The sequence below is a fragment of the Coregonus clupeaformis genome, chromosome 9 (genome assembly GCF_020615455.1).
Source record: "Coregonus clupeaformis isolate EN_2021a chromosome 9, ASM2061545v1, whole genome shotgun sequence".
Lineage (NCBI taxonomy): Eukaryota > Metazoa > Chordata > Actinopteri > Salmoniformes > Salmonidae > Coregonus > Coregonus clupeaformis.
The window spans coordinates 13,894,612-13,917,694 of NC_059200.1; the positions used below are offsets into that span (position 1 = coordinate 13,894,612).

The following is a 23,083-nucleotide window of genomic DNA, read 5'->3' on the forward strand; positions in this document are numbered from 1 at the left end:
TAAATTCACAAACTGAAGAAACAATGAGAATAGAAAGGTTCAGAACTTTTGTAAAACATTACAGTACAGTTGAAAAATATATGGCAAATAGAAATCCAATATGGATGGTGTTAAGAGATAGATGGGAGGTGTTGAATGGAGCTGAAGGATGGGACTAATAACAACTACTAATAACAAAAAGATAACTACTGTAAGATGCTGTGTCCATAATAAGTATATAGGTTATATATTGTGAGCTTTTGTGAGGGTTGGAAAGTAAATATATATAATTTTAAAGGATATATATATATATATACAGTGGGGGAAAAAAGTATTTAGTCAGCCACCAATTGTGCAAGTTCTCCCACTTAAAAAGATGAGAGAGGCCTGTAATTTTCATCATAGGTACACCTCAACTATGACAGACAAAATGAGCATTTTTTTTCCAGAAAATCACATTGTAGGATTTTTAATGAATTCATTTGCAAATTATGGTGGAAAATAAGTATTTGGTCAATAACAAAAGTTTCTCAATACTTTGTTATATACCCTTTGTTGGCAATGACACAGGTCAAACGTTTTATGTAAGTCTTCACAAGGTTTTCACACACTGTTGCTGGTATTTTGGCCCATTCCTCCATGCAGATCTCCTCTAGAGCAGTGATGTTTTGGGGCTGTCGCTGGGCAACACGGACTTTCAACTCCCTCCAAAGATTTTCTATGGGGTTGAGATCTGGAGACTGGCTAGGCCACTCCAGGACCTTGAAATGCTTCTTACGAAGCCACTCCTTTGTTGCCCGGGCGGTGTGTGTTGGAATCATTGTCATGCTGAAAGACCCAGCCACGTTTCATCTTCAATGCCCTTGCTGATGGAAGGAGGTTTTCACTCAAAATCTGACGATACATGGCCCCATTCATTCTTTCCTTTACACGGATCAGTCGTCCTGGTCCCTTTGCAGAAAAACAGCCCCAAAGCATGATGTTTCCACCCCCATGCTTCACAGTAGGTATGGTGTTCTTTGGATGCAACTCAGCATTCTTTGTCCTCCAAACACGACGAGTTGAGTTTTTACCAAAAAGTTATATTTTGGTTTCATCTGACCATATGACATTCTCCCAATCCTCTTCTGGATCATCCAAATGCACTCTAGCAAACTTCTGGACATGTACTGGCTTAAGCAGGGGGACACGTCTGGCACTGCAGAATTTGATTCCCTGGCGGCGTAGTGTGTTACTGATGGTAGGCTTTGTTACTTTGGTCCCAGCTCTCTGCAGGTCATTCACTAGGTCCCCCCGTGTGGTTCTGGGATTTTTGCTCACCGTTCTTGTGATCATTTTGACGCCACGGGGTGAGATCTTGCGTGGAGCCCCAGATCGAGGGAGATTATCAGTGGTCTTGTATGTCTTCCATTTCCTAATAATTGCTCCCACAGTTGATTTCTTCAAACCAAGCTGCTTACCTATTGCAGATTCAGTCTTCCCAGCCTGGTGCAGGTCTACAATTTTGTTTCTGGTGTCCTTTGACAGCTCTTTGGTCTTGGCCATAGTGGAGTTTGGAGTGTGACTGTTTGAGGTTGTGGACAGGTGTCTTTTATACTGATAACAAGTTCAAACAGGCGCCATTAATACAGGTAACGAGTGGAGGACAGAGGAGCCTCTTAAAGAAGAAGTTACAGGTCTGTGAGAGCCAGAAATCTTGCTTGTTTGTAGGTGACCAAATACTTATTTTCCACCATAATTTGCAAATAAATTCATTAAAAATCCTACAATGTGATTTTCTGGAGAAAAAAAATCTCAATTTGTCTGTCATAGTTGACGTGTACCTATGATGAAAATTACAGGCCTCTCTCATCTTTTTAAGTGGGAGAACTTGCACAATTGGTGGCTGACTAAATACTTTTTTTCCCCACTGTATATGCAAGAAAAATTTAATAAAAAACATATGGGGGATTGGAAGTGTTGCAGACAATTACATTGATGGAAGTTACAATCTATCTGCAATATTAAAGCTGATCTACCCCAAAATAAATAAATAAATAAAATAAAAGGAAGTGGCCATGTAAGAGTCAGCCAGTCAGGATGTAAGAGCCAGCCAATCAGCGGGTGAGGATGTAAGAGCCAGCCAATCAGCGGGTGAGGATGTAAGAGCCAGCCAATCAGCTGGGTAGGATGTAAGAGCCAGCCAATCAGCTGGGTAGGATGTAAGAGCCTGCCAACAATCCGCTCATCCATTTAATGATTGGTGATAGAAAGAGAGAGAAGAGAGAGAGAGAAAGAAGGGCTGTGCTCTCGGCATGCAGTTGTAATGTAATGGGGAAATTAGTGTTTGTTAGCAACAAGTTGTGCTCTGCTAAAATGGTGGCCAACGTGTGAAGGGAATTAAGACTGAGTAATGGAAAAGTATGTCAAAGAATGCCAAAAGTATGTCACTGGTTGCCCAACTCTAAATGGGGCATCATTTTCCAAGACAGACAGGACTGTTCCTTACTGCCCTCTGGTCCTGCGTCCTACGTATGTAACGTCCTATGTCAGCGAGCCAAGACAGGACAGCAGCTCAGGACAGGATAGAAGGACAGGACAGTAGTACAGGACAGGACAAGACAGAAGGACAGGACAAGACAGAAGGACAGGACAGCAGCTCAGGACTGGATAGAAGGACAGGACAGCAGCTCAGGACTGGATAGAAGGACAGGAAAGGAGCTCAGGACAGAATGGCTATGTTTCATGTTGGTGGTGGTACGTATGCTGGCTACGTTTCATGTTGGTGGTGTGACGTATGCTGGCTACGTTTCATGTTGGTGGTGTGACGTATGCTGGCTACGTTTCATGTTGGTGGTGTGACGTATGCTGGCTACGTTTCATGTTGGTGGTGTGACGTATGCTGGCTACGTTTCATGTTGGTGGTGTGAAGTATGCTGGCTACATTTCATGTTGGTGGTGTGAAGTATGCTGGTTACATTTCATGTTGGTGGTGTGACGTATGCTGGCTACGTTTCATGTTGGTGGTGTGACGTATGCTGGCTACGTTTCATGTTGGTGGTGTGACGTATGCTGGCTACGTTTCATGTTGGTGGTGTGAAGTATGCTGGCTACATTTCATGTTGGTGGTGTGAAGTATGCTGGTTACATTTCATGTTGGTGGTGTGACGTATGCTGGCTATGTTTCATGTTGGTGGTGTGACGTATGCTGGCTACGTTTCATGTTGGTGGTGTGAAGTATGCTGGCTACATTTCATGTTGGTGGTGTGAAGTATGCTGGTTACATTTCATGTTGGTGGTTTGACGTATGCTGGCTATGTTTCAGGCCCACCCATTTGGCAGCCAGGCCCACCCCCACTGTGGAGCCAGGCCCAGACAATCAGAATGAGTTTTTCCCCACAAAAGAGATTTAATACAGACAGAAATTCCTCAGTGAACCCCCCAGACGATCCCACAGGTGAAGAAGCCGGATGTGGAAGTCCTGAGCTGGCGTGGTTACAGGTGGTCTGCGGTTGTGAGGCCGGTTGGACGTACTGCCAAATTCACTAAAAAGACGTTGGAGGCAGCTTATGGGAGAGCAATGAACATTAAATTCTCTGGCAACAGCTCTGGTGGACATTTCTGCAGTCAGCATGCAAATTGCACACTCCCTCAAAACTTGAGACATCTGTGGCATTGTGTTTTGTGACAAAACTGCACATTTTGGAGTGGCCTTTTAGTGTCACCAGCACAAGGTGCACCTGTGTAATGATCATGCTGTTCAATCAACTTCTTGATATGCCACACATGTCAGGTGGATGGATTATCTTGGCAAAGGAGAAATGCTCACTAACAGGGAGGTAAACAAATTTGTGCACAACATTTTAGAGAAATAAGCTTGTTGTGCATATGGAACGTTTTCTGAGACATTTTTCAGCTCATGAAACATGGGACCAACACTTTACATGTTGAGTTTATATTTTTGTTCAGTGTACTAGCTAGCTGTGGAAAGGAGCAGAGATCACATGACAGAACCCTTGATCCCTCCCGCAAACACAGCTCCCTACAGACTAGACTATAGACAGAACACAGACTAGACTATAGACAGAACACAGACTATAGACAGAACACAGACTAGACTATAGACAGAACACAGACTATAGATAGAACACAGACTAGACTATAGACAGAACACAGACTAGACTATAGCCAGAACACAGACTAGACTATAGACAGAACACAGACTAGACTATAGACAGAACACAGACTAGACTATAGACAGAACACAGACTAGACTATAGACAGAACACAGACTAGACTATAGACAGAACACAGACTAGACTATAGACAGAACACAGACTAGACTATAGACAGAACACAGACTAGACTATAGACAGAACACAGACTAGACTATAGACAGAACACAGACTAGACTATAGGACAGAACACAGACTAGACTATAGACAGAACACAGACTAGACTATAGACAGAACACAGACTAGACTATAGACAGAACACAGACTAGACTATAGACAGAACACAGACTAGACTATAGACAGAACACAGACTATAGACAGAACACAGACTAGACTATAGACAGAACACAGACTAGACTATAGACAGAACACAGACTAGACTATAGGACAGAACACAGACTAGACTATAGACAGAACACAGACTAGACTATAGACAGAACACAGACTAGACTATAGACAGAACACAGACTAGACTATAGACAGAACACAGACTAGACTATAGACAGAACACAGACTAGACTATAGACAGAACACAGACTATAGACAGAACACAGACTAGACTATAGACAGAACACAGACTAGACTATAGACAGAACACAGACTAGACTATAGACAGAACACAGACTAGACTATAGACAGAACACAGACTAGACTATAGACAGAACACAGACTAGACTATAGACAGAACACAGACTAGACTATAGACAGAACACAGACTAGACTATAGACAGAACACAGACTATAGACAGAACACAGACTATAGACAGAACACAGACTAGACTATAGACAGAACACAGACTAGACTATAGACAGAACACAGACTAGACTATAGACAGAACACAGACTAGACTATAGACAGAACACAGACTAGACTATAGACAGAACACAGACTATAGACAGAACACAGACTAGACTATAGACAGAACACAGATATAGACAGAACACAGACTATAGACAGAACACAGACTAGACTATAGACAGAACACAGACTATAGACAGAACACAGACTAGACTATAGACAGAACACAGACTATAGACAGAACACAGACTAGACTATAGACAGAACACAGACTAGACTATAGACAGAACACAGACTAGACTATAGACAGAACACAGACTATAGACAGAACACAGACTAGACTATAGACAGAACACAGACTATAGACAGAACACAGACTAGACTATAGACAGAACACAGACTAGACTATAGACAGAACACAGACTAGACTATAGACAGAACACAGACTAGACTATAGACAGAACACAGACTAGACTATAGACAGAACACAGACTAGACTATAGACAGAACACAGACTAGACTATAGACAGAACACAGACTAGACTATAGACAGAACACAGACTAGACTATAGACAGAACACAGACTATAGACAGAACACAGACTAGACTATAGACAGAACACAGACTAGACTATAGACAGAACACAGACTAGACTATAGACAGAACACAGACTAGACTATAGACAGAACACAGACTAGACTATAGACAGAACACAGACTAGACTATAGACAGAACACAGACTAGACTATAGACAGAACACAGACTAGACTATAGACAGAACACAGACTAGACTATAGACAGAACACAGACTAGACTATAGACAGAACACAGACTAGACTATAGACAGAACACAGACTAGACTATAGACAGAACACAGACTAGACTATAGACAGAACACAGACTATAGACAGAACACAGACTATACTATAGACAGAACACAGACTAGACTATAGACAGAACACAGACTAGACTATAGACAGAACACAGACTAGACTATAGACAGAACACAGACTATAGACAGAACACAGACTATAGACAGAACACAGACTAGACTATAGACAGAACACAGACTAGACTATAGACAGAACACAGACTATAGACAGAACACAGACTAGACTATAGACAGAACACAGACTATAGACAGAACACAGACTAGACTATAGACAGAACACAGACTAGACTATAGACAGAACACAGACTAGACTATAGACAGAACACAGACTAGACTATAGACAGAACACAGACTAGACTATAGACAGAACACAGACTAGACTATAGACAGAACACAGACTAGACTATAGACAGAACACAGACTAGACTATAGACAGAACACAGACTAGACTATAGACAGAACACAGACTAGACTATAGACAGAACACAGACTAGACTATAGACAGAACACAGACTATAGACAGAACACAGACTATAGACAGAACACAGACTAGACTATAGACAGAACACAGACTAGACTATAGACAGAACACAGACTATAGACAGAACACAGACTAGACTATAGACAGAACACAGACTATAGACAGAACACAGACTAGACTATAGACAGAACACAGACTAGACTATAGACAGAACACAGACTATAGACAGAACACAGACTAGACTATAGACAGAACACAGACTAGACTATAGACAGAACACAGACTAGACTATAGACAGAACACAGACTATAGACAGAACACAGACTAGACTATAGACAGAACACAGACTAGACTATAGACAGAACACAGACTAGACTATAGACAGAACACAGACTAGACTATAGACAGAACACAGACTAGACTATAGACAGAACACAGACTAGACTATAGACAGAACACAGACTAGACTATAGACAGAACACAGACTAGACTATAGACAGAACACAGACTAGACTATAGACAGAACACAGACTATAGACAGAACACAGACTAGACTATAGACAGAACACAGACTAGACTATAGACAGAACACAGACTATAGACAGAACACAGACTATAGACAGAACACAGACTAGACTATAGACAGAACACAGACTAGACTATAGACAGAACACAGACTAGACTATAGACAGAACACAGACTAGACTATAGACAGAACACAGACTAGACTATAGACAGAACACAGACTATAGACAGAACACAGACTAGACTATAGACAGAACACAGACTAGACTATAGACAGAACACAGACTAGACTATAGGACAGAACACAGACTAGACTATAGACAGAACACAGACTAGACTATAGACAGAACACAGACTAGACTATAGACAGAACACGGACTAGACTATAGACAGAACACAGACTAGACTATAGACAGAACACAGACTATAGACAGAACACAGACTAGACTATAGACAGAACACAAGACTATAGACAGAACACAGACTAGACTATAGACAGAACACAGACTATAGACAGAACACAGACTAGACTATAGACAGAACACAGACTAGACTATAGACAGAACACAGACTAGACTATAGACAGAACACAGACTAGACTATAGACAGAACACAGACTAAACTATAGACAGAACACAGACTAGACTATAGACAGAACACAGAAGACTATAGACAGAACACAGACTAGACTATAGACAGAACACAGACTAGACTATAGACAGAACACAGACTAGACTATAGACAGAACACAGAAGACTATAGACAGAACACAGACTAGACTATAGACAGAACACAGACTAGACTATAGACAGAACACAGACTAGACTATAGACAGAACACAGACTATAGACAGAACACAGACTAGACTATAGACAGAACACAGACTAGACTATAGACAGAACAGAGACTAGACTATAGACAGAACACAGACTAGACTATAGACAGAACACAGACTAGACTATAGACAGAACACAGACTAGACTATAGACAGAACACAGACTAGACTATAGACAGAACACAGACTAGACTATAGACAGAACACAGACTAGACTATAGACAGAACACAGACTAGACTATAGACAGAACACAGACTAGACTATAGACAGAACACAGACTAGACTATAGACAGAACACAGACTAGACTATAGACAGAACACAGACTAGACTATAGACAGAACACAGACTAGACTATAGACAGAACACAGACTAGACTATAGACAGAACACAGACTAGACTATAGACAGAACACAGGACTAGACTATAGACAGAACACAGACTAGACTATAGACAGAACACTAGACTATAGACAGAACACAGACTAGACTATAGACAGAACACAGACTAGACTATAGACAGAACACAGCTAGACTATAGACAGAACACAGACTAGACTATAGACAGAACACAGACTAGACTATAGACAGAACACAGACTAGACTATAGACAGAACACAGACTAGACTATAGACAGAACACAGACTAGACTATAGACAGAACACAGACTAGACTATAGACAGAACACAGACTAGACTATAGACAGAACACAGACTAGACTATAGACAGAACACAGACTAGACTATAGACAGAACACAGACTAGACTATAGACAGAACACAGACTAGACTATAGACAGAACACAGACTAGACTATAGACAGAACACAGACTAGACTATAGACAGAACACAGACTAGACTATAGACAGAACACAGACTATAGACAGAACACAGACTAGACTATAGACAGAACACAGACTAGACTATAGACAGAACACAGACTAGACTATAGACAGAACACAGACTAGACTATAGACAGAACACAGACTAGACTATAGACAGAACACAGACTAGACTATAGACAGAACACAGACTAGACTATAGACAGAACACAGACTAGACTATAGACAGAACACAGACTAGACTATAGACAGAACACGCTAGACTATAGACAGAACACAGACTAGACTATAGACAGAACACAGACTAGACTATAGACAGAACACAGACTAGACTATAGACAGAACACAGACTAGACTATAGACAGAACACCTAGACTATAGACAGAACACAGACTATAGACAGAACACAGACTATAGACAGAACACAGACTAGACTATAGACAGAACACAGACTAGACTATAGACAGAACACAGACAGACTATAGACAGAACACAGACTAGACTATAGACAGAACACAGACTAGACTATAGACAGAACACAGACTAGACTATAGACAGAACACAGACTAGACTATAGACAGAACACAGACTAGACTATAGACAGAACACAGACTAGACTATAGACAGAACACAGACTAGACTATAGACAGAACACAGACTAGACTATAGACAGAACACCTAGACTATAGACAGAACACAGACTAGACTATAGACAGAACACAGACTAGACTATAGACAGAACACAGACTAGACTATAGACAGAACACAGACTAGACTATAGACAGAACACAGACTAGACTATAGACAGAACACAGACTAGACTATAGACAGAACACAGACTAGACTATAGACAGAACACAGACTAGACTATAGACAGAACACAGACTAGACTATAGACAGAACACAAGACTATAGACAGAACACAGACTAGACTATAGACAGAACACAGACTAGACTATAGACAGAACACAGACTAGACTATAGACAGAACACAGACTAGACTATAGACAGAACACAGACTAGACTATAGACAGAACACAGACTAGACTATAGACAGAACACAGACTAGACTATAGACAGAACACAGACTAGACTATAGACAGAACACAGACTAGACTATAGACAGAACACAGACTAGACTATAGACAGAACACAGACTGAGACTATAGACAGAACACAGACTAGACTATAGACAGAACACAGACTAGACTATAGACAGAACACAGACTAGACTATAGACAGAACACAGACTAGACTATAGACAGAACACAGCACTATAGACAGAACACAGACTAGACTATAGACAGAACACAGACTAGACTATAGACAGAACACAGACTAGACTATAGACAGAACACAGACTAGACTATAGACAGAACACAGACTAGACTATAGACAGAACACAGACTAGACTATAGACAGAACACAGACTAGACTATAGACAGAACACAGACTAGACTATAGACAGAACACAGACTAGACTATAGACAGAACACACTAGACTATAGACAGAACACAGACTAGACTATAGACAGAACACGCTAGACTATAGACAGAACACAGACTAGACTATAGACAGAACACAGACTAGACTATAGACAGAACACAGACTATAGACAGAACACAGACTATAGACAGAACACAGACTATAGACAGAACACAGACTATAGACAGAACACTGACTAGACTATAGACAGAACACAGACTATAGACAGAACACAGACTAGACTATAGACAGAACACAGACTAGACTATAGACAGAACACAGACTAGACTATAGACAGAACACAGACTAGACTATAGACAGAACACAGACTAGACTATAGACAGAACACAGACTAGACTATAGACAGAACACAGACTAGACTATAGACAGAACACAGACTAGACTATAGACAGAACACGCTAGACTATAGACAGAACACAGACTAGACTATAGACAGAACACAGACTAGACTATAGACAGAACACAGACTAGACTATAGACAGAACACAGACTATAGACAGAACACAGACTAGACTATAGACAGAACACAGACTAGACTATAGACAGAACACAGACTAGACTATAGACAGAACACAGACTAGACTATAGACAGAACACAGACTAGACTATAGACAGAACACAGACTAGACTATAGACAGAACACAGACTAGACTATAGACAGAACACAGACTAGACTATAGACAGAACACAGACTAGACTATAGACAGAACACAGACTATAGACAGAACACAGACTAGACTATAGACAGAACACAGACTAGACTATAGACAGAACACAGACTAGACTATAGACAGAACACAGACTAGACTATAGACAGAACACAGACTAGACTATAGACAGAACACAGACTAGACTATAGACAGAACACAGACTAGACTATAGACAGAACACAGACTAGACTATAGACAGAACACAGACTAGACTATAGACAGAACACAGACTAGACTATAGACAGAACACAGACTAGACTATAGACAGAACACAGACTAGACTATAGACAGAACACAGACTAGACTATAGACAGAACACAGACTAGACTATAGACAGAACACAGACTAGACTATAGACAGAACACAGACAGACTATAGACAGAACACAGACTAGACTATAGACAGAACACAGACTAGACTATAGACAGAACACAGACTAGACTATAGACAGAACACAGACTAGACTATAGACAGAACACAGACTAGACTATAGACAGAACACAGACTAGACTATAGACAGAACACAGACTAGACTATAGACAGAACACAGACTAGACTATAGACAGAACACAGACTAGACTATAGACAGAACACAGACTAGACTATAGACAGAACACAGACTAGACTATAGACAGAACACAGACTAGACTATAGACAGAACACAGACTAGACTATAGACAGAACACAGACTAGACTATAGACAGAACACAGACTAGACTATAGACAGAACACAGACTAGACTATAGACAGAACACAGACTAGACTATAGACAGAACACAGACTAGACTATAGACAGAACACAGACTAGACTATAGACAGAACACAGACTAGACTATAGACAGAACACAGACTAGACTATAGACAGAACACAGACTAGACTATAGACAGAACACAGATAGACTATAGACAGAACACAGACTAGACTATAGACAGAACACAGACTAGACTATAGACAGAACACAGACTAGACTATAGACAGAACACAGACTAGACTATAGACAGAACACAGACTAGACTATAGACAGAACACAGACTAGACTATAGACAGAACACAGACAGACTATAGACAGAACACAGACTAGACTATAGACAGAACACAGACTAGACTATAGACAGAACACAGACTATAGACAGAACACAGACTAGACTATAGACAGAACACAGACTAGACTATAGACAGAACACAGACTAGACTATAGACAGAACACAGACTAGACTATAGACAGAACACAGACTATAGACAGAACACAGACTATAGACAGAACACAGACTAGACTATAGACAGAACACAGACTAGACTATAGACAGAACACAGACTAGACTATAGACAGAACACAGACTAGACTATAGACAGAACACAGACTAGACTATAGACAGAACACAGACTAGACTATAGACAGAACACAGACTAGACTATAGACAGAACACAGACTAGACTATAGACAGAACACAGACTAGACTATAGACAGAACACAGACTAGACTATAGACAGAACACAGACTAGACTATAGACAGAACACAGACTAGACTATAGACAGAACACAGATAGACTATAGACAGAACACAGACTAGACTATAGACAGAACACAGACTAGACTATAGACAGAACACAGACTAGACTATAGACAGAACAACAGACTATAGACAGAACACAGACTAGACTATAGACAGAACACAGACTAGACTATAGACAGAACACAGACTAGACTATAGACAGAACACAGACTAGACTATAGACAGAACACAGACTAGACTATAGACAGAACACAAGACTATAGACAGAACACAGACTAGACTATAGACAGAACACAGAAGACTATAGACAGAACACAGACTAGACTATAGACAGAACACAGACTAGACTATAGACAGAACACAGACTAGACTATAGACAGAACACAGACTAGACTATAGACAGAACACAGACTAGACTATAGACAGAACACAGACTAGACTATAGACAGAACACAAGACTATAGACAGAACACAGACTAGACTATAGACAGAACACAGACTAGACTATAGACAGAACACAGACTAGACTATAGACAGAACACCTAGACTATAGACAGAACACAGACTAGACTATAGACAGAACACAGACTAGACTATAGACAGAACACAGACTAGACTATAGACAGAACACAGACTAGACTATAGACAGAACACAGACTAGACTATAGACAGAACACAGACTAGACTATAGACAGAACACAGACTAGACTATAGACAGAACACAGACTAGACTATAGACAGAACACAGACTAGACTATAGACAGAACACAGACTAGACTATAGACAGAACACAGACTAGACTATAGACAGAACACAGACTAGACTATAGACAGAACACAGACTAGACTATAGACAGAACACAGACTAGACTATAGACAGAACACAGACTAGACTATAGACAGAACACAGACTAGACTATAGACAGAACACAGACTAGACTATAGACAGAACACAGACTATAGACAGAACACAGACTAGACTATAGACAGAACACAGACTAGACTATAGACAGAACACAGACTAGACTATAGACAGAACACAGACTAGACTATAGACAGAACACACTAGACTATAGACAGAACACAGACTAGACTATAGACAGAACACAGACTAGACTATAGACAGAACACAGCTAGACTATAGACAGAACACAGACTAGACTATAGACAGAACACAGACTAGACTATAGACAGAACACAGACTAGACTATAGACAGAACACAGACTAGACTATAGACAGAACACAGACTAGACTATAGACAGAACACAGACTAGACTATAGACAGAACACAGACTAGACTATAGACAGAACACAGACTAGACTATAGACAGAACACAGACTAGACTATAGACAGAACACAGACTAGACTATAGACAGAACACAGACTAGACTATAGACAGAACACAGACTAGACTATAGACAGAACACAGACTAGACTATAGACAGAACACAGACTAGACTATAGACAGAACACAGACTAGACTATAGACAGAACACAGACTAGACTATAGACAGAACACAGACTAGACTATAGACAGAACACAGACTAGACTATAGACAGAACACAGACTAGACTATAGACAGAACACAGACTAGACTATAGACAGAACACAGACTAGACTATAGACAGAACACAGACTAGACTATAGACAGAACACAGACTAGACTATAGACAGAACACAGACTAGACTATAGACAGAACACAGACTAGACTATAGACAGAACACAGACTAGACTATAGACAGAACACAGACTAGACTATAGACAGAACACAGACTAGACTATAGACAGAACACAGAACTAGACTATAGACAGAACACAGACTAGACTATAGACAGAACACAGACTAGACTATAGACAGAACACAGACTAGACTATAGACAGAACACAGACTAGACTATAGACAGAACACAGACTAGACTATAGACAGAACACAGACTAGACTATAGACAGAACACAGACTAGACTATAGACAGAACACAGACTAGACTATAGACAGAACACAGACTAGACTATAGACAGAACACAGACTAGACTATAGACAGAACACAGACTATAGACAGAACACAGACTAGACTATAGACAGAACACACTAGACTATAGACAGAACACAGACTAGACTATAGACAGAACACAGACTAGACTATAGACAGAACACAGACTAGACTATAGACAGAACACACTAGACTATAGACAGAACACACTAGACTATAGACAGAACACAGACTAGACTATAGACAGAACACAGACTAGACTATAGACAGAACACAGACTAGACTATAGACAGAACACAGACTAGACTATAGACAGAACACAGACTAGACTATAGACAGAACACAGACTAGACTATAGACAGAACACAGACTAGACTATAGACAGAACACAAGACTATAGACAGAACACAGACTAGACTATAGACAGAACACAGACTAGACTATAGACAGAACACAGACTAGACTATAGACAGAACACAGATAGACTATAGACAGAACACAGACTAGACTATAGACAGAACACAGACTAGACTATAGACAGAACACAGACTAGACTATAGACAGAACACAGACTAGACTATAGACAGAACACAGACTAGACTATAGACAGAACACAGACTAGACTATAGACAGAACACAGACTAGACTATAGACAGAACACAGACTAGACTATAGACAGAACACAGACTAGACTATAGACAGAACACAGACTAGACTATAGACAGAACACAGACTAGACTATAGACAGAACACAGAAGACTATAGACAGAACACAGACTAGACTATAGACAGAACACAGACTAGACTATAGACAGAACACAGACTAGACTATAGACAGAACACAGACTAGACTATAGACAGAACACAGACTAGACTATAGACAGAACACAGACTAGACTATAGACAGAACACAGACTAGACTATAGACAGAACACAGACTAGACTATAGACAGAACACAGACTAGACTATAGACAGAACACAGACTAGACTATAGACAGAACACAACTAGACTATAGACAGAACACAGACTAGACTATAGACAGAACACAGACTAGACTATAGACAGAACACGCTAGACTATAGACAGAACACTAGACTATAGACAGAACACAGACTAGACTATAGACAGAACACAGACTATAGACAGAACACAGACTAGACTATAGACAGAACACAGACTAGACTATAGACAGAACACAGACTAGACTATAGACAGAACACAGACTAGACTATAGACAGAACACAGACTAGACTATAGACAGAACACAGACTAGACTATAGACAGAACACAGACTAGACTATAGACAGAACACAGACTAGACTATAGACAGAACACAGACTAGACTATAGACAGAACACAGACTAGACTATAGACAGAACACAGACTAGACTATAGACAGAACACAGACTAGACTATAGACAGAACACAGACTAGACTATAGACAGAACACACTAGACTATAGACAGAACACAGACTAGACTATAGACAGAACACAGACTAGACCTATAGACAGAACACAGACTAGACTATAGACAGAACACAGACTAGACTATAGACAGAACACAGACTAGACTATAGACAGAACACAGACTAGACTATAGACAGAACACAGACTAGACTATAGACAGAACACAGACTAGACTATAGACAGAACACAGACTAGACTATAGACAGAACACAGACTAGACTATAGACAGAACACAGACTAGACTATAGACAGAACACAGACTAGACTATAGACAGAACACAGACTAGACTATAGACAGAACACAGACTAGACTATAGACAGAACACAGTAGACTATAGACAGAACACAGACTAGACTATAGACAGAACACAGACTAGACTATAGACAGAACACAGACTAGACTATAGACAGAACACAGACTAGACTATAGACAGAACACAGACTATAGACAGAACACAGACTAGACTATAGACAGAACACAGACTAGACTATAGACAGAACACAGACTAGACTATAGACAGAACACAGACTAGACTATAGACAGAACACAGACTAGACTATAGACAGAACACAGACTAGACTATAGACAGAACACAGACTAGACTATAGACAGAACACAGACTAGACTATAGACAGAACACAGACTAGACTATAGACAGAACACAGACTAGACTATAGACAGAACACAGACTAGACTATAGACAGAACACAGACTAGACTATAGACAGAACACAGACTAGACTATAGACAGAACACAGACTAGACTATAGACAGAACACAGACTAGACTATAGACAGAACACAGACTAGACTATAGACAGAACACAGACTAGACTATAGACAGAACACAGACTAGACTATAGACAGAACACAGACTAGACTATAGACAGAACACAGACTAGACTATAGACAGAACACCTAGACTATAGACAGAACACAGACTAGACTATAGACAGAACACAGACTAGACTATAGACAGAACACAGACTAGACTATAGACAGAACACAGACTAGACTATAGACAGAACACAGACTAGACTATAGACAGAACACAGACTAGACTATAGACAGAACACAGACTAGACTATAGACAGAACACAGACTAGACTATAGACAGAACACAGACTAGACTATAGACAGAACACAGACTAGACTATAGACAGAACACAGACTAGACTATAGACAGAACACAGACTAGACTATAGACAGAACACAGACTAGACTATAGACAGAACACACTAGACTATAGACAGAACACAGACTATAGACAGAACACAGACTAGACTATAGACAGAACACAGACTAGACTATAGACAGAACACAGACTAGACTATAGACAGAACACTAGACTATAGACAGAACACAGACTAGACTATAGACAGAACACAGACTAGACTATAGACAGAACACAGACTAGACTATAGACAGAACACAGACTAGACTATAGACAGAACACTAGACTATAGACAGAACACAGACTAGACTATAGACAGAACACAGACTAGACTATAGACAGAACACCTAGACTATAGACAGAACACAGACTAGACTATAGACAGAACACAGACTAGACTATAGACAGAACACAGACTAGACTATAGACAGAACACAGACTAGACTATAGACAGAACACAGACTAGACTATAGACAGAAAACACAGACTAGACTATAGACAGAACACAGACTAGACTATAGACAGAACACAGTAGACTATAGACAGAACACAGACTAGACTATAGACAGAACACAGACTAGACTATAGACAGAACACAGACTAGACTATAGACAGAACACAGACTAGACTATAGACAGAACACAGACTAGACTATAGACAGAACACAGACTAGACTATAGACAGAACACAGACTAGACTATAGACAGAACACAGACTAGACTATAGACAGAACACAGACTAGACTATAGACAGAACACAGACTAGACTATAGACAGAACACAGACTAGACTATAGACAGAACACAGACTAGACTATAGACAGAACACAGACTAGACTATAGACAGAACACAGACTATAGACAGAACACAGACTAGACTATAGACAGAACACAGACTAGACTATAGACAGAACACAGAACTAGACTATAGACAGAACACAGACTAGACTATAGACAGAACACAGACTAGACTATAGACAGAACACAGACTAGACTATAGACAGAACACAGACTAGACTATAGACAGAACACAGACTAGACTATAGACAGAACACAGACTAGACTATAGACAGAACACAGACTAGACTATAGACAGAACACAGACTAGACTATAGACAGAACACAGACTAGACTATAGACAGAACACAGACTAGACTATAGACAGAACACAGACTAGACTATAGACAGAACACAGACTAGACTATAGACAGAACACAGACTAGACTATAGACAGAACACAGACTAGACTATAGACAGAACACAGACTAGACTATAGACAGAACACAGACTAGACTATAGACAGAACACAGACTAGACTATAGACAGAACACAGACTAGACTATAGACAGAACACAGACTAGACTATAGACAGAACACAGACTAGACTATAGACAGAACACAGACTAGACTATAGACAGAACACAGACTAGACTATAGACAGAACACAGACTAGACTATAGACAGAACACAGACTAGACTATAGACAGAACACAGACTAGACTATAGACAGAACACAGACTAGACTATAGACAGAACACAGACTAGACTATAGACAGAACACAGACTAGACTATAGACAGAACACAGACTAGACTATAGACAGAACACAGAGACTATAGACAGAACACAGACTAGACTATAGACAGAACACAGACTAGACTATAGACAGAACACAGACTAGACTATAGACAGAACACAGACTAGACTATAGACAGAACACAGACTAGACTATAGACAGAACACAGACTAGACTATAGACAGAACACAGACTAGACTATAGACAGAACACAGACTAGACTATAGACAGAACACAGACTAGACTATAGACAGAACACAGACTAGACTATAGACAGAACACAGACTAGACTATAGACAGAACACAGACTAGACTATAGACAGAACACAGACTAGACTATAGACAGAACACAGACTAGACTATAGACAGAACACAGACTAGACTATAGACAGAACACAGACTATAGACAGAACACAGACTATAGACAGAACACAGACTAGACTATAGACAGAACACAGACTAGACTATAGACAGAACACAGACTAGACTATAGACAGAACACAGACTCAGACTATAGACAGAACACAGACTAGACTATAGACAGAACACAGACTAGACTATAGACAGAACACAGACTAGACTATAGACAGAACACAGACTAGACTATAGACAGAACACAGACTAGACTATAGACAGAACACAGACTAGACTATAGACAGAACACAGACTAGACTATAGACAGAACACAGACTAGACTATAGACAGAACACAGACTAGACTATAGACAGAACACAGACTAGACTATAGACAGAACACAGACTAGACTATAGACAGAACACAGACTAGACTATAGACAGAACACAGACTAGACTATAGACAGAACACAGACTAGACTATAGACAGAACACAGACTAGACTATAGACAGAACACAGACTAGACTATAGACAGAACACAGACTAGACTATAGACAGAACACAGACCAGACTATAGACAGAACACAGACTAGACTATAGACAGAACACGACTAGACTATAGACAGAACACAGACTAGACTATAGACAGAACACAGACTAGACTATAGACAGAACACAGACTAGACTATAGACAGAACACAGACTATAGACAGAACACAGACTAGACTATAGACAGAACACAGACTAGACTATAGACAGAACACAGACTAGACTATAGACAGAACACAGACTAGACTATAGACAGAACACAGATAGACTATAGACAGAACACAGACTAGACTATAGACAGAACACAGACTAGACTATAGACAGAACACAGACTAGACTATAGACAGAACACAGACTAGACTATAGACAGAACACAGACTAAGACTATAGACAGAACACAGACTAGACTATAGACAGAACACAGACTAGACTATAGACAGAACACAAGACTAGACTATAGACAGAACACAGACTAGACTATAGACAGAACACAGACTAGACTATAGACAGAACACAGACTAGACTATAGACAGAACACAGACAGACTATAGACAGAACACAGACTAGACTATAGACAGAACACAGACTAGACTATAGACAGAACACAGACAGACTATAGACAGAACACAGACTAGACTATAGACAGAACACAGACTAGACTATAGAGACAGAACACAGACTAGACTATAGACAGAACACAGACTAGACTATAGACAGAACACAGACTAGACTTAGACAGAACACAGACTAGACTATAGACAGAACACAGACTAGACTATAGACAGAACACAGACTAGACTATAGACAGAACACAGACTAGACTATAGACAGAACACAGACTAGACTATAGACAGAACACAGAACTATAGACAGAACACAGACTAGACTATAGACAGAACACAGACTAGACTATAGACAGAACACAGACTATAGACAGAACACAGACTATAGACAGAACACAGACTAGACTATAGACAGAACACAGACTAGACTATAGACAGAACACAGACTAGACTATAGACAGAACACAGACTATAGACAGAACACAGAAGACTATAGACAGAACACAGACTAGACTATAGACAGAACACAGACTAGACTATAGACAGAACACAGACTAGACTATAGACAGAACACAGAAGACTATAGACAGAACACAGACTAGACTATAGACAGAACACAGACTAGACTATAGACAGAACACAGACTATAGACAGAACACAGACTAGACTATAGACAGAACACAGACTAGACTATAGACAGAACACAGACTAGACTATAGACAGAACACAACTAGACTATAGACAGAACACAGACTATAGACAGAACACAGACTAGACTATAGACAGAACACAGAATAGACTATAGACAGAACACAGACTAGACTATAGACAGAACACAGACTAGACTATAGACAGAACACAGACTAGACTATAGACAGAACACAGATAGACTATAGACAGAACACAGACTAGACTATAGACAGAACACAGACTAGACTATAGACAGAACACAGACTAGACTATAGACAGAACACAGACTAGACTATAGACAGAACACAGACTAGACTATAGACAGAACACAGACAGACTATAGACAGAACACAGACTAGACTATAGACAGAACACCAGACTAGACTATAGACAGAACACAGACTAGACTATAGACAGAACACAGACTAGACTATAGACAGAACACAGACTAGACTATAGACAGAACACAGACTAGACTATAGACAGAACACAGACTAGACTATAGACAGAACACAGACTAGACTATAGACAGAACACAGACTAGACTATAGACAGAACACAGACAGACTATAGACAGAACACAGACTAGACTATAGACAGAACACAGACTAGACTATAGACAGAACACAGACTAGACTATAGACAGAACACAGACTAGACTATAGACAGAACACAGACTATAGACAGAACACAGAAGACTATAGACAGAACACAGACTAGACTATAGACAGAACACAGACTAGACTATAGACAGAACACAGACTAGACTATAGACAGAACACAGACTAGACTATAGACAGAACACAGACTAGACTATAGACAGAACACAGACTAGACTATAGACAGAACACAGACTATAGACAGAACACAGACTAGACTATAGACAGAACACAGACTAGACTATAGACAGAACACAGACTAGACTATAGACAGAACACAGACTAGACTATAGACAGAACACAGACTAGACTATAGACAGAACACAGACTAGACTATAGACAGAACACAGACTAGACTATAGACAGAACACAGACTAGACTATAGACAGAACACAGACTAGACTATAGACAGAACACAGACTAGACTATAGACAGAACACAGACTAGACTATAGACAGAACACAGACTAGACTATAGACAGAACACAGACTGAGACTATAGAACAGAACACAGACTAGACTATAGACAGAACACAGACTAGACTATAGACAGAACACAGACTAGACATAGACAGAACACAGACTAGCATAGACAGAACACAGACAAGACTATAGACAGAACACAGACTAGACTATAGACAGAACACAGACCAGACTATAGACAGAACACAGACTAGACTATAGACAGAACACAGACTATAGACAGAACACAGACTAGACTATAGACAGAACACAGACTAGACTATAGACAGAACACCTAGACTATAGACAGAACACAGACTAGACTATAGACAGAACACAGACTAGACTATAGACAGAACACAGACTAGACTATAGACAGAACACAGACTAGACTATAGACAGAACACAGACTAGACTATAGACAGAACACAGACTAGACTATAGACAGAACACAGACTAGACTATAGGACAGAACACAGACTAGACTATAGACAGAACACAGACTAGACTATAGACAGAACACAGACTAGACTATAGACAGAACACAGACTAGACTATAGACAGAACACAGACTAGACTATAGACAGAACACAGACTAGACTATAGACAGAACACAGACTAGACTATAGACAGAACACAGACTAGACTATAGACAGAACACAGACTAGACTATAGACAGAACACAGACTAGACTATAGACAGAAACACAGACTAGACTATAGACAGAACACAGACTAGACTATAGACAGAACACAGACTAGACTATAGACAGAACACAGACTAGACTATAGACAGAACACAGAGTGAGACTATAGACAGAACACAGACTAGACTATAGACAGAACACAGACTAGACTATAGACAGAACACAGACTAGACTATAGACAGAACACAGACTAGACTATAGACAGAACACAGACTAGACTATAGACAGAACACAGACTAGACTATAGACAGAACACAGACTAGACTATAGACAGAACACAGACTAGACATAGACAGAACACAGACCAGACTATAGACAGAACACAGACTAGACTATAGACAGAACACAGACTAGACTATAGACAGAACACAGACTAGACTATAGACAGAACACAGACAGACTATAGACAGAACACAGACTAGACTATAGACAGAACACAGACAATAGACAGAACACAGACTAGACTATAGACAGAACACAGACTAGACTATAGACAGAACACAGACTAGACTATAGACAGAACACAGACTATAGACAGAACACAGACTAGACTATAGACAGAACACAGACTAGACTATAGACAGAACACAGACTAG

General features: G+C 39.9%; 1 protein-coding gene across 1 annotated transcript in view; it reads left to right on the forward strand.

Moving 5' to 3' along the window:
- The window catches only part of LOC121574503, a 337,032-nt gene that overhangs the window by 234,378 nt on the left and 79,571 nt on the right, over positions 1-23,083 (forward strand). The window lies entirely within an intron of this gene.